This window comes from Crinia signifera, chromosome 3 (assembly GCF_055691185.1).
Source record: "Crinia signifera chromosome 3, ASM5569118v1, whole genome shotgun sequence".
Classification (NCBI taxonomy): Eukaryota; Metazoa; Chordata; class Amphibia; order Anura; family Myobatrachidae; genus Crinia; species Crinia signifera.
Window position 1 is genome coordinate 176,639,048 of NC_139219.1, and position 14,465 is coordinate 176,653,512.

The window sequence follows — 14,465 nt, forward strand, 5'->3', positions numbered from 1 at the left end:
AGGTATTTTTATTGTAACTGCAGTAAACATGAGGGAGGGCACATCTGTAGTCACAAAGTGTGTTTGCAAAATTAGTTTTGCCAAAATACATGTGTGCGATTTCTCTGTGATTATTTGTGCATGGCAGTAATGCCTGTTATACATATATATTTGTTGTCCGCCTGTGACACCCCCTGACCACTTTTCTTATCATAGCTGACAATGGAATAAATCTCAATGCATTACATTTTATAAAACAAAATGCAGACATATAATTAAGTCTAAATTGAGTTTAAAACTAAATATTACAATAATATAGTATGAATGTGCGTATCATGTTCTAGTTAATCAGAGAGACCCTACCCACCTGTAGCTTTGCTTCATGATCCCTTTTCTTTTATGGTATTTACACAAATTAATTTCTTTGTGTTTTGCATAATATTACTCTTTGGGCCTTATTCAGATCTGAGCTCAGTACAAATTTGTTCGGAAAATGGGCCAAACCATGGCCCTTATTCTGATCGGTGCGGCCGGATCCGAATATGCGGCCAGGACCGTGCGTGCGAAACCCCGCCTTCCATACGGATCGCCAACTGTATACCTGTCAGTTGCAGCAAAGGTTGTGCTGCCTGTGCAACTGACTGCTGCCCCCCCCTGCTGCCCCCCCTTTTGTGCTGATTGTGCTGATTAATTAACTGATCAGCAACTTTTTGGGGGTCCAGGGTTTTTTTTTTTATATATATATACCTGTCAGTTGCACCAAAGGTTGTGCTGCGTGTGCAACTGACTGCTGCCCCCCTGCTGCCCCCCCCTTTTGTGCTGGTCAGTTTAAATTAATTAATCAGCAACTTTTTGGGGGTCCAGGGTTTTTTTTTATATATATACCCTGTCAGGTTGTGTGTCTGCTGCCCCTCACTGCTGATCAGTGGTGCATCACTGATCTGCAGTTTTGTTTTTTTTGGAGAGTGCAGTGGGGTTTTGTTTTTACACCCACGTTGCTTGTGTGGGTGTCCTGTGGCCGCTGAGCGCTGATCAGTGACGTACAATCACTGAACAGCATTTTTGGCACAGGGTTGATATAATTTTTTTTTCTGCAGTTTTTTTAAATTGTTTTTTTTTTTGGAGAGTGCTGTGGAAATTTTTTTTAAATTTTTTTTACACCCACGTTGCTTTTGTGGGTGTCCTGTGGCCGCTGATCAGTGACGTACAATCACTGAACAGCATTTTTGGCACAGGTTGATATTTTTTTTCTGCAGTTTTTTTTAAATTGTTTTTTTTTTTTGTTTTTACACCCACGTTGTTTTTGTGGGTGTCCTGTTGCCTTTGAGCGCTGTTCAGTGACGGACGTTACTGACCAACATCTGTGCTCAATTTTTGGCGCAGGACCTTTTTTTTTTTTTTTTTAACCCCTTCAATTTTTTTTTTTTTTTATTGGGATCAAATTCCTGTATAAAGTATTTTTTTTTCTGCACTACATACACACTACACACTACATACCCCCCGTGTTGAAATAAAGTTTGTACCCCCCCTACACTATACACGTGTTGAAACATTACACTTACAGAAACACAAAAATAAAAATGGCATCCCAAATGTCATCCCAAATGTCATCCCAGTCATCCAGAAGAATGTATTCAGTGGAGGAGGCATATGCCATGCTTGCCTCTGACTCTGACACAGCCAGTGATGCAAGCGGGGAATTTGAAGGATTCGCCTTAAGCTCCTCTTCCTCCTCTGCTGATGAGGGACCCCCTCAAAGACGCCCCCGTAGAGCAGCTGAGACCCCCCCCCCAAATGATTGATCCCGTATGGACCCCACCACCAGACAATTTTGAGCCCCAGGTTCCTGAGTTTTTGGCCATCCTAGGAATCCAATTTGATTCAGCAGGTCTCAGAGAAATTGACTTTTTCAAATTATTTTTCTCTGATGATTTTATAAATTTAATGGTGGACCAAAGTAATGTATATGCCCAGCAGTTTATGGCTCAAAACCCCACGTCATCATTTGCTAGGTGGACCCCTGTAGATGCAGTAGAGATGATGACGTTTTGGGGTCTGGTGTTACATATAGGCATAGTAAAAAAGCCAGAAATTAGGCAATATTGGAGTACAGATGTTCTGTACAGCACCCCATTTTACCGTATGGCCATGACTCGGGCTCGTTTTGAGATAATCCTTAAATTTTTACATTACACCGATAATACACTGTGCCCACCCAGAGATGATCCCACCTTTGACCGGCTATTCAAAGTCAGGCCAGTCATTGATCATTTCAGTGCCAAAATTGCAGAGATGTACATCCCTGAAAAATGTATTTGTATTGACGAGTCCCTTATACATTTTAAAGGAAGGGTTAAATTCCGCCAGTACCTTCCCAGTAAGAGGGCAAGGTATGGCATGAAAATGTATAAGCTGTGTGAAAGCACCTCAGGGTACACCCACAGGTTTAGGGTATATGAAGGGAAGGATTCAAGAATTGAACCGCCAGAATGCCCCCCCTCCCTCGTAGGTGTTAGTGGAAAAATTGTCTGGGATTTAGTGCACCCCTTCCTGGATAAAGGTTATCACCTCTATGTGGATAACTTTTACACTAGCATCCCCCTGTTTAAGGCCCTTGGTTCAAGAGGTACAGCAGCTTGCGGTACTGTGCGTAAGAACCAAAGAGGCCTCCCAAAAACGCACATTGCCCAAGTAATGAGAAGGGGTGAAAGCAGGGGAATATGCACCGAAAATATGTTGTTGGTCAAATATAAGGACAAGAGGGATGTCCTTATACTGACAACAATTCATGGAGACAGTACCACCTCCATCCCTGTACGAGGTACCAGTACCCACACCTCAAAACCTAATTGTATCCTAGATTACAATAGGTACATGGGCGGAGTGGATCTTTCAGATCAGGTACTGAAGCCGTACAGTGCCCTGCGGAAAACAAAAATCTGGTACAAGAAGCTGGCCGTGTATATCATCCAGATGGCACTGTATAACGCTTACGTGCTATTCCGTTCTACCAGCCAGAGGGGGACATTTATGAACTTTCAAGAGGAAGTCATAAAGGGCCTAATATTTGGGAACCAGCAGGCAGAGGGCCCCAGTACTTCTAGTACTGGCCCCCGTATTGTACCAGGGCAGCATTTTCCTAACGAAATCCCCTCCACTGCAAGAAAGGGCAGGACACAAAAAAGGTGCAAAGTTTGCTATAAAAAGGGAATAAGAAAGGAAACTATTTTCCACTGTGAAACTTGCCCCGACAAACCCGGCCTATGTATAAAGGAGTGTTTTAAAATATACCACACATCTATGGATTATTAGGTTCATCATTTCACCGTGCTTCGGGGGTCTTGCTAATGCCACATAGCACCCACCATTCATTCCACCAGAATCTGAGCTGCAAAATCCAAAAATCACTCCTTCCCTTCTGAGTCCTGCCATGCACCCAACTGGTATTTTTTGGTCACATATGAGGCATTGCCATACTCGGGAGAAATTGGGGCACAGATTTTGGGGTGCTTTTTCTCCTTCATACCTTCTGAAAATGAAAAATTTTGAGCCAGAACTGCATTTTTGTGTAAAAAAATGTAATTTTTCATTTTCACTGCCCAGTTGTATCAAAATTGGTGAAACCCCTGGGGGTTTGAAATGTACACTATACCCCTAGATAAATTCCTTGAGGGGTGTAGTTTGCAAAATGGGGTCACTTGTGGGGGGGTTCCACTGTATTGGTGCTTTGGGGGTCTTGCTAATGCGACATAGCACCCACCAACATTCCACCAGAATCTGTGCTGCAAAATCCAAAAATCACTCCTTCCCTTCTGAGTCCTGCCATGCACCCAAATGGTATTTTTTGGTCACATGTGAGGCATTGCCGTACTCGGGAGAAATTGGGGCACAGATTTTGGGGTGCTTTTTCTCCTTCATACCTTCTGAAAATGAAAAATTTTGAGCCAGAACTGCATTTTTGTGTAAAAAAATGTAATTTTTCATTTTCACTGCCCAGTTGTATCAAAATTGGTGAAACCCCTGGGGGTTTGAAATGTACACTATACCCCTAGATGAATTCCCTGAGGGGTGTAGTTTGCAAAATGGGGTCACTTGTGGGGGGGTTCCTAACTTTTAGCATCTTATGGTGCCTAGAAACCTACATGGTGCCTAAAAAATAATCTCATAAAAAGGAGGCTCCAAAATCAAGTAGGTGCTCCTTCTATTATGAAGCCTGTGGTTTGGTCAACGTGCACACTAGGGCCACATATAGGATATTTATGAAAACAAAAGAATTGGGGGAATCAATTTTTTGTCACATTTCTCTAGTAAAATCTACTGTGTTCCTTAGAAAAATGTATTAAAATTGCAAATCTGCAAAAAAAATTAAATTTTGAAATTTCACCTACACTTTGTTTTAATTCCTGTGAAACACCTAAAGGGTTAACAAACTTCCAAAATGCTGTTTTGAATACTGTGAGGGGTGCAGTTTTTGAAATGGCATCATTTATGGGGGTGTCTCACATACAAGTCCCTCAAAGTCACATCAGAACTGAACTGGTCCCTAAAAAAATCAGTGTTTGAAATTTTCTTGAAAATTTGAGAATTTGCTATTCATATTGTAAGCCTCCTAGTGTCCAAAAAAATTAAAAGGAAGTTGAAATAATGATGGAAACATAAAGTAGACATATGGTCTATGTTAGTTATTAACTATTTTGAGTGGTATGATTATTTGTCTCACAAGCAGAAAATTTAACATTTTGCAAATTGCTAAATTTTCCATTTTTTTACGACATTTTGGTATTTTTCACAAAAAAACACAGACTGTATCGACCCAAATTTACCACTAATTTGAAGTACAATGTGTCACGAGAAAACAATCTCAAAATCACTGGGATAAGTAAAAGCAAAAAAAAGTTATCCCCACTTAAGTGATACATGTCAGATTTGAAAAAAAGGGCTCTGTCAGGAAGGCAAAAACTGGCTGTGTCAGGAAGGGGTTAAACAACATTATATAACAAAAGTAGGCAACGCTGGTATTTTTTAGCCAATATTTCACACATTTTTCACAGAGATGTTGACACACATAAATTGCGCATCTCTCACACAGATGTTGGCATTCAAAGGGTTAAGCTGGTGTTTGTAGGAAGCCAACTAGTTAGCTATTTTGCCTCTTTGTTGCATTAATGTCTGATTACCATTGTGAATCAAATCAGGACTCAGTGAGTTATTTTGTTTCAAATAGAAGATAAGGGCAAAAGCAGGCTCTTCTCTATTCCTCATTTGAGAATATTGACTGCAGAGTAGCTATGTGTTGTCATCATATTGACATTTAATTTGCTGTTTGTAGCATTGGCACAGTATATTACTATACAGCAGAATTTAATGTTTACAGCTGAGCATGTGTCATCCCTTGCAACACTGCTCTGCTGTAGTCTGCTCATTAATGGATGATTATTAACTTAAACAAGTGTTTTTTCTTAAATACCATGAAACTGGCATTATGAACTTATGTAAACTCCAACATATGTCTAATAGCATACCTCCCAACATGACCCTCTCCAGGAGGGACACAATGCTCTGTTTCTGGACTTCCCTCTTAATTTATGATTACCATCACCTGTGTAGAAACACCTTTCTTTCAATTATCCTGTTTAAAACAGGTGATGGCAATCATACATTAGGAGGGAAGTCCAGGAGCAGAAAATTGTGTCCCTCCAGGAGAGGGTCATGTTGGGAGGTATGTAATAGTGCCTTAGAAAGTCTAACATTATTATCCATTTAAATTAACCTTTGAGCTTGTAGGTGAGTGATTCATGAGTTAGTAGGCTAGCCGCCCAAACTTCTAAGTTAGGAGGCCAGACTCCTGAGCTATAAGGCCAGCCTCCCAAACGCCTGAGCTATAAGGCCAGCCTCCCTGACTCCTGAGCTAGTAGCCCACCCTCCCGGGCATGATGTGGTGATGTTGCTGAATCCCTTGGCACATCCACCATGACAATAGTGACAGATAGATAGATAGATAGATAGATAGATAGATAGATAGATAGATAGATAGATAGATTATAGTACAGTATGTCTTTGTGGCTGAATACTTGTGGGTGTCAGAATTACAGTTGAAAGGGTCCATACACGGACAGTCATGTCCTAAGAGATAATAAATTGTATGAATGTGCGTTGTTTCTAGGCGTTGGAAGTTTAGATAAATTCTAAATTTATATTTTAAAAAAAGTAATGCATGAAGTCTCTCACTTGCAATGCAAACTGTTATTACATTTGACAAGGGTGGACCTATTCAATTAGCTGTGGACATCAGCTCAGGTTGTATCTATAGGGAAATACAATCAGAGAAAAGCTTGCTAGCTCCTGCCCTTTTCACATAACCTTAGGACTCGGCAAGATTTAAAAAACAAAACATGAAATATGTAAGGTATGTTTTTCATTTCCTTCATGTGCACCTGCCAAAATTTAGGGGGCGTGGCCTGTACCCGCGGCACTACCGCAAGGCCACGTCCGATTTCCGCCGTTGTGGGGGCATGCCCAGCAGCTCTGTGAACTTCTGGCTCTGATGAAGCCGCTGACGTACTGTAGGCGGGGAAACGCGTCATCTCACCGTCACTTCCGACCACCGCTACCTTCCGAGCCGGGGAATTCAACGCCGGAGCTGGGAGTCCTTGAAAAGGCTGCACTAACCACGGGCAGACCAGCAGCCGGGGACCCACTCCAGGTGAGCCGAACCCCACCCCCACCAACTGAGACGAGGGGCACCAAACACCGGAGCCGAGAGTCCCTGTGAGAGCTGCGCAAATTGGAAATACTAGCAGCCGGAGACCCGCTCCAGGTGAATCACATCTGGTCCCCAGGAGTACAAATCTGACCCGTTTGCCTGGGTCCAACGGAGTATAAGTATTAAAACCAATTTTTCTTTGCTGAATGAATGAGCACAAAAAACTGCTTGTCTTGCTTGGTCTCAAAGGACTAACTACTTGTCTTGCTTGGTCTTAAATGACTAACTAACCCGCTTATCATTAACTGCTAACTAATCCGCTATTATTAACTGCTTGTTGCTGGATAAAGTTGATTTTTCCTTGAATTGAACAGGACATCAATATATATTCTTTCTATCATTCCTTACAAAATCTAATTGAAGGCTAAAAAAGAGCCCTTCCCTAAGGAAAAAAGGAAAATAACCTAGTTGGGTCCATCAGTTGGAATATATTCTTAATGTGGAAAAGCTATTTGACCATGCAGTAATATGTTCTCATTTTTAATTTGTATGTATATGTTGTGATAATTATATTCTATACCGGCCGGTGGTATTGCACATTGTATTTATTGTGTTTTCTTTTTTATATAAAAATAAATTATTAATTGATAATTGAATTGTGGTCTTTAAAGCGCCGCTTACACTGTGTTTCTTTTTACGATTGTTCTTTTTAAGGGTTGAGTATCCCTTATAAGCGGCTGCCTGGGACCACAAGTAGTGCCCTGCGCTTGGTTATAATATTTATCTATCTTCTGGCTATACCCCCAGCCCCTCTGGCTGCAGGAATAGATGCAGTGCACATAAGCACAGCATCTATTCATGGATGACAGCGGGGGACTCCTAACTGCCTCTCCCGCCGCAGGACACTGCTGGCCCCTGGCAGGATGCGCAAATGCCAAAAATAACGGGACGTTCCCGCAATAAGCAGAACAGTTGGGTGGTGTGTGTGTTAACACAGCAAGAAAGGTGTTTTTCAGAAGTGGACTTGATTTCCACCACATATTTCAAGTAATGAATATGCACTGCTTCACTCCCATTGCTTTTCTTTCCAACCACGCTGCACGAGGCAGAGACGGGAGAGTTTAGTATAGAGAAATTTATATTAAAACTCTTAACTCTAATAGCTTCATAAAACATCACAGTTAAACCAAATACTAACAGGATATCTCTGCGTATTTGGACAATTCTTAAATTCAAAAATAATACAATCACACCCTGATATTTTGTACTGTTTCGATGGGATGTTGTCAAAATTTAGACAGTCAAAAGGTCAACATGGTCAAGGTTAACAGGGTCATAAGGTTGAGATTTAATAAATATATGGTGACAGTTAAAATATTGACCAGATCATTATGTTGACAGTTATAATAATATAACACAACCACTTCTTAAATCATCCAATGTCGGCTAAGCTACCTAAAGAGAGCTGATTTAGACATTTCTAGAAGCAGTAATCAATATGCCCCCCCCACCCCCAAATCCATAACCACGCCTGTACCACTCTGAGGACTACAGGTCACAGCAGGTGTTTAATAAAACAGAATGCTCACATTTGTGGTTCTGCTGTGAAAGTGCCATCAATCCGGGGCAGGCTAGTTTGGACATGTTTCCGTCTGTAAAGAAAAATATTAACTCTTTATTAACCATTACCCCTGCACAGCCATCATTAGGGAGAAGCCCAGGTCTAGTTGCCACTCAGGACGGATGTCTCCATGTTATTTTTGGACTCCCAACTTGCTGAGGAATTCCAGCACTGGGTTGGACACCAAACTGTGTCTATAGCATTACACTCCCACCCAAGCTAGTTCAGCCCAGTGCAGGGTATTAGACAATTTATTGGACCCCAAGCTGTTTGTTCCCGCTGATTTTCCAATACCAGTCTGCCCTCGGTCACAGGGCTAGTTATGCATTTTTATCATAACTATTTTGTTATTTTCTTATAACTGTCATTACTTTTGGTGTCGACCTTATGTTTGTCTGTATCAGGCATTCCCAACTTGGACGTCAAGATATATTGGTGCATCGTACACAAACCAGTGGCGAATGACTGCGTACCTGGGCAAATACATGCCCAATTGTGATGTCAGTCTTGACTGATCAGGCAGTGTGCATGCGGAACACACTGCCTGAACCGGCAATTGATCTGTAGATATATCTTTATGTGTGTACCAAGCCTAAGTGTGCTTGAAGACCATGTTTGGGATACACAGTGTATATTTTCAACCCCATTATACATAAACTGTCTACATTATGTTTCTGTCGACATTGTTATCTACATATTCGCCCTGATTCTGGTTGACTCGGTAAGCTTTGAAGTTCGCAGCTTACCGAGTCCCAGAGATCATGGCTCGCCATATCACAAAGATGCATCCCCTTGCATGTCCCACTGGCGGAGAAACCATTCGATAGTCTCCAACCATAAAATGATTTCTTCAGGCCACTCAAATATAAGTCAGTGGAGACTGACATTTTTTTGTGGCCATTCTGCCGAAGACAGGGCCACCGGCACACCTTCTCCAGCCTGAATTCCCATGGGAATGCCCAGCCTTTTCATGCGGACGCCCATGAATCGTTGGGAGTTCCCATGGGCAACACCTGTGACTGCCTCCTCATGCCCCGCACTGCTTTCTGCGAACAGGCCGGCAACTATGCAAGCCACCGAGTCCATTCACCGAGTGCGAAGGTGCGGGGGGTGCGAAGCTACCAGAATGACCCACATTGATTATTGATTTACAGCCCATGTCAACATTTTGGTTGTCTTAATATTGTACCTGTCAACATTATGGTATTATAATTTGTATGTCTAAAGTTTGCCTATCTAATATAATTTACCCAACCCATTATAATCACAGATTCTAATTGTTTCTTTATACTGTGTCGTTAACCATACAAGTCACTTGATGCCAATAATGTCACATATCCAAGTGCTGATCTATTAGAGCAGTTTGGTTAATATATTATTTCTGTTTTACTGCCAGTGTTTGCATTTAGCAGTTAGCATAGAACGCCAACATGTCTGCTCTCTCCCGAGAGCTGGCTTTTATGACACAAAAGTGCCTCATAAAAAGTGAACACTTAATTATGAAAGAGAAGTTTTTACTTCATTTAACATCTGCAGCAGATGTAATGTTAGTAAATCTCAGCGTAAAAGACTTTCTTAACTTTCATGACTGTGTTTCTTGGCATATCTCTGCTACACTGGGCATTGCCGGCAATCTAGGGGCATTACTCTGTAACATATGGTATGAGTCTGATGTGCCCAGAAATTAAATTGCTAATAATTAGTATTCCATGGAAAAAAAATAACAACAATGGCAAATATGCTCCAAAAAAAGCATGTGTTTTAGCATCTTGAAACAATATATCACACTCAAAGGGACAGAACTGGGCTGCACAATCTGTTAGCTCATTCTTGCCCAATCTGGTGTTGTCTTTTCTTTTTGAGCCAGCATTGTCATCATCTAGCTGAATTATACCCTGGCTCAAATGTTTTTCAGACACAGGGTAATGTCTCTACTCAAATGGAATCCTGTCTTTCTACAAAGGCTGTTTTTCTGCACTAATAAATTTGAACACATCGCAAAGCAGGTATCAGAACCATACACAAATGGTTCAACATTTTACACGTACTCAAAAGAGAAGGAATTACTACTAATCGGCTTTGAAGAAGATTGTACTTGTCACGAAGGAAGTTTTATTTCTCAATGTAGTAAGAAGAAAGGGAAATTGCCCATTAACAAACTCTTATGTTTTTCTTTTTGTTTTTTACAATGTAGTAAGGCATTTTAACAGCTGTCAAAAATCAGTATGTTTTACCAGTGTTTCAATAGAAAATAAATGTTTTAGAAGATCAAGGACCTCCCGAAGAAAAATAACCAGTGCTTTTCATTATAGCAAATATAGAATTGATGTAGCTAATTTTCAGTTATTGTGTTAAGTCTTCAATATATAAAGTATGTACACTTTGCAATACTGTTTGTCAGACTACAGCGTATCATTCAGAGAAATGGAAGTATATTCACATAATGAATCCAATAATCTTTAAATTACAGTTCTAAGAAACATAATATAATCAATTACTGTTTCAGATAAAATGCTGATTGAAGTTCATAGAACTTGTTTTGATCCTAACATTTAAAGCAAGCTATTTTAAACCGATATGACTGCTCCCAACATATATGAATGTTTCTCAAGAAAAGATATGGTAGTAATCGTTTTCATTTTGATGATGATGATGTTGTTGGTCTTATTTAAAAACAAAATTTATAAAAAAAAATCTCAAACTCATCGGTACATGTAAGAACCGGCATTATGGGGGAGAAGCAGTATCAGCGCTGTACTGTGCAATGATACCACCTTTCCCCATGTATGGAGGAGGAGGAGAAGTGTGAAGAGAGAGCCGCTATGCGCACCTGTCTATATCAGTGCTGCTATCTAAAAGAGTAAAAAAAAGGCAATATTTGAACTTTCAGTAGCGCTAATCACACCTGCATCTAGCAATTTTGACAGCTTATACACCACAGCAGGCACGGCACTGTCCTTGAATATAGTGGCTTTGGGGAGACAAGATGTTTATGTATATTGGGCATTGTGCATTCTGCTTTGCCTTGGTAAAAACAAGCAGTACACTGCAAACTAGACCTATGGTGAGGAGCAATGGGACACTTTCTGGAACCACAGTTACTCAGCTAAAAATAAATAAACATTAAATACAGTTCAATGCAGTATGTGAATAAGCTGCATTGATGTGTGACATGCCAATATTCTATGTGCAACTGTGGCTGTATCTATATACAAAATAGAACATTACCATTGAATTTCATATGGAGCTACAACTGCAGTCACACACCGATTATAGGCATGCTGCATATCATTTTAATCAGCAAGTTTTGCTTTTGCATCTTAGTCACATATGCCCTCATGACCACATGCGACTAGACTTAACTGGGGGGTGCGAAATTTGTTGTTACGCCACTGTTTCTCTCTATTCACATGGGTTAAGGGGCCTATGGGGCAGATGTATTAAGCCTGGCGAAGAGATAAACTTGAGATAAAGTGGAGATAAATTGAAAGGAGATAACGCACCAGCCAATCAGCTGTGTTTGAAACATGACAGTTGGAAGTTGATTGGCTGGTGCGTTATCTCTTTCCAATTTATCTCCACTTTATCTCAAGTTTATCTCTTCGCAAAGCTTAATACATCTGCCCCCTATATCTCTAATGTCTGAGAAATATGTAAAACAATATACATTACAAAGATATATAATCCTCACTCACTGACTGTATGGTTATAAAGATGTGTCCACATACATCTTGGTTTTATTGTGCTATGTATGGCACAATTTGGCACACACTGAACTCTGCAAAAGTTACACTTTGTGATTTAAAAAAAAATCCATCTACTTGCTACATTTGGAAAAACAGCTAAGCCGTGTTTTACATGTGACAAATTGAGAAAAAAAGCCATGATGTATGTGGACACATCTGTACATATATCATAGAAAGATAGCATTTGACAGCATATAAAGAACACTTGGCCCATGTAGTCTGTCCTAAACACATGTACATTTATTTATTTATTAACAGTTTCTTATACTGTATAGTGCACACATATTCCGCAGCGCTTTACATAGAATATTTGAACATTCACATCAGTCCCTGCCCCAGTGGAGTTTACAATCTATATTCCCTACCACAAGTACACGCACACACAGACATTCATGGTTAATTTTTGTTGGATGCCAATTAACCTACCTGTATATTTTTTATATCTTGAAAACACTTTGGAAAATTTCTGATAAAAGTACACAGTTTTGCGATGAGGTGGATGATTAAACTGTTTTTCTCCATCTCTTCATTTAGGATGTTTTTCTTTAAATCCTTTGGGAGATATTTAATCTCTGTCTAATATTTTCTCACATAAAAAAAAAAATCAAGTAGTGCAACACCCGGTTAAAAAGTATAGTTGCAATAAAAAAAAAAAGCATCATAAGGGAATATATTCTTTCTTGAATTCTGTGGATTCTTGCCTTTTTGGAGTTCTGAGGATCCCTCTGTCCATGTCCCTCTGGCTTGACTTTCTCTCTAAAAGTGTATTTTTATCCAAAACTTCACCAAACCAACATGGCCTCTCCTCACTGTGCCAAATGTAATAAATATTTCTATTTGTAGGTTTGCCTAAGCCAGATTCCAAACTGTTGTTAAAACATTTCAGATGACTTTGCCCCAAGGTGGCAAGTAGTTAGTGTTTTCGAATCTTAAAATTCTGAATTTCTTACATCAATGATTTTCCTTTTATTATTATTTTTTTTACTAACAGTTTCTTATATAGCGCATATATGTTCCAAAGTGATTTACATAGAATATATGAATATTCACTTCAGTCCCTGCCCCGGTGTAGCTTACAATCTACTTCATATGCATGCACACACAGACATTCTAGGGTTGTTGGGAGCCAATAACCTACAGTATATTTGTGGATTGTGGGAGGAAACCAGAGTACCGGAAGAAACCCACGCAAGCACAGGGAGAATATACAAACTCCGAACAGTTAGGGCCATGGTGGGAATCGAACCCATGACCTCAGCACTGTAAGGCAGTAATGGCAGATAGATCTGTTTTGCAAAGAGTATTTGGATCAATCATTGTGACTTGGTAGTAGTTTAATTGATCACCTGTTATCATGGCCTTTGGCTTTCCCTATAACTGGGAAAAAAACAAGCTAATTTATACCTACTAAAGTTATCTTCCACTTTGTTTCTAATCATTAGATATGTATTCCAACACAGCCCTATTCATACCAGTATCTGTCTGCATATTGTATGACCTGTTGACAGGATATGACAGTCATAATTATTTATTTGCCGTGAATCAGCCATACAGTACATAGATATAAACTTGATTATATTGTATAACTAGTTCCCTCTTTGGCACATCTTTGCATGCATACTTTACTAGGAATATTCTGTTCTTGAGTAATCTAAAGAAAGGAAAGTAAAGATCTCATACAAGTGCTATGCAAACAATGTTTCATTATGAGAATTTGTTCCTAGTGGAACTAGAACTCAAATGAATTAACTTTAATTTGCCATAAGGTTTCTCACTGAAATATAAGACACTACAGGTGGCTGTTTGCACCTTTTCATTCAGTTGAATTAAAGATCTTCTAGAGTAACTACATGGACCATTGGGCCCTGGCTTATAAAACATTGCATGCTGGAAGTTCCATATGTTTCAGCAGGTCCTCACAGCTATGGCCATCCTATCACATTTAGCTTTTCAAGTATGAGCATTTCCATGCAGTTTATTAGAATTAGAAGTATATCAAATGTACTTAATAATTATCTGAATGGTATAGGTACCCATTGACCTCCGGGTGTACCAGTAAGCATGACAAAATATATTTTCTGAATTTTCATAGCACTGTTCTTTGGGTTCCTTAATATGTAGTATTTTAATCTTTCCACTTCATAATACCATGGTGCATTCTGGTGCCATATTGCACATTGCACTTATATCCCTGTTATCTAAGGGGCTGATGCAAAGTTGAAGATGCATCTGTTGGTGGGGTGGGTCCTGCATGTTTTCACACTTCACACGCTGCTCGGCTGAACCCATGCTAATACGGACAATATTACATGCTTCTAGTTTGCTCAGTAAGCTGCGAGGATCTGATAAGCTGCCCCACCGAATACATTCCCCCTGCCGCTGATTCAACTTGGTACCTTGCAAGGGTATGTGTACG

At 40.0% G+C, this 14,465-nt stretch overlaps 1 protein-coding gene across 2 annotated transcripts in view; it reads left to right on the top strand.

Annotated features, from left to right (window-relative positions):
* Positions 1 to 14,465, top strand: part of ASCC3 (activating signal cointegrator 1 complex subunit 3) — a 718,547-nt gene that overhangs the window by 576,450 nt on the left and 127,632 nt on the right. The window lies entirely within an intron of this gene.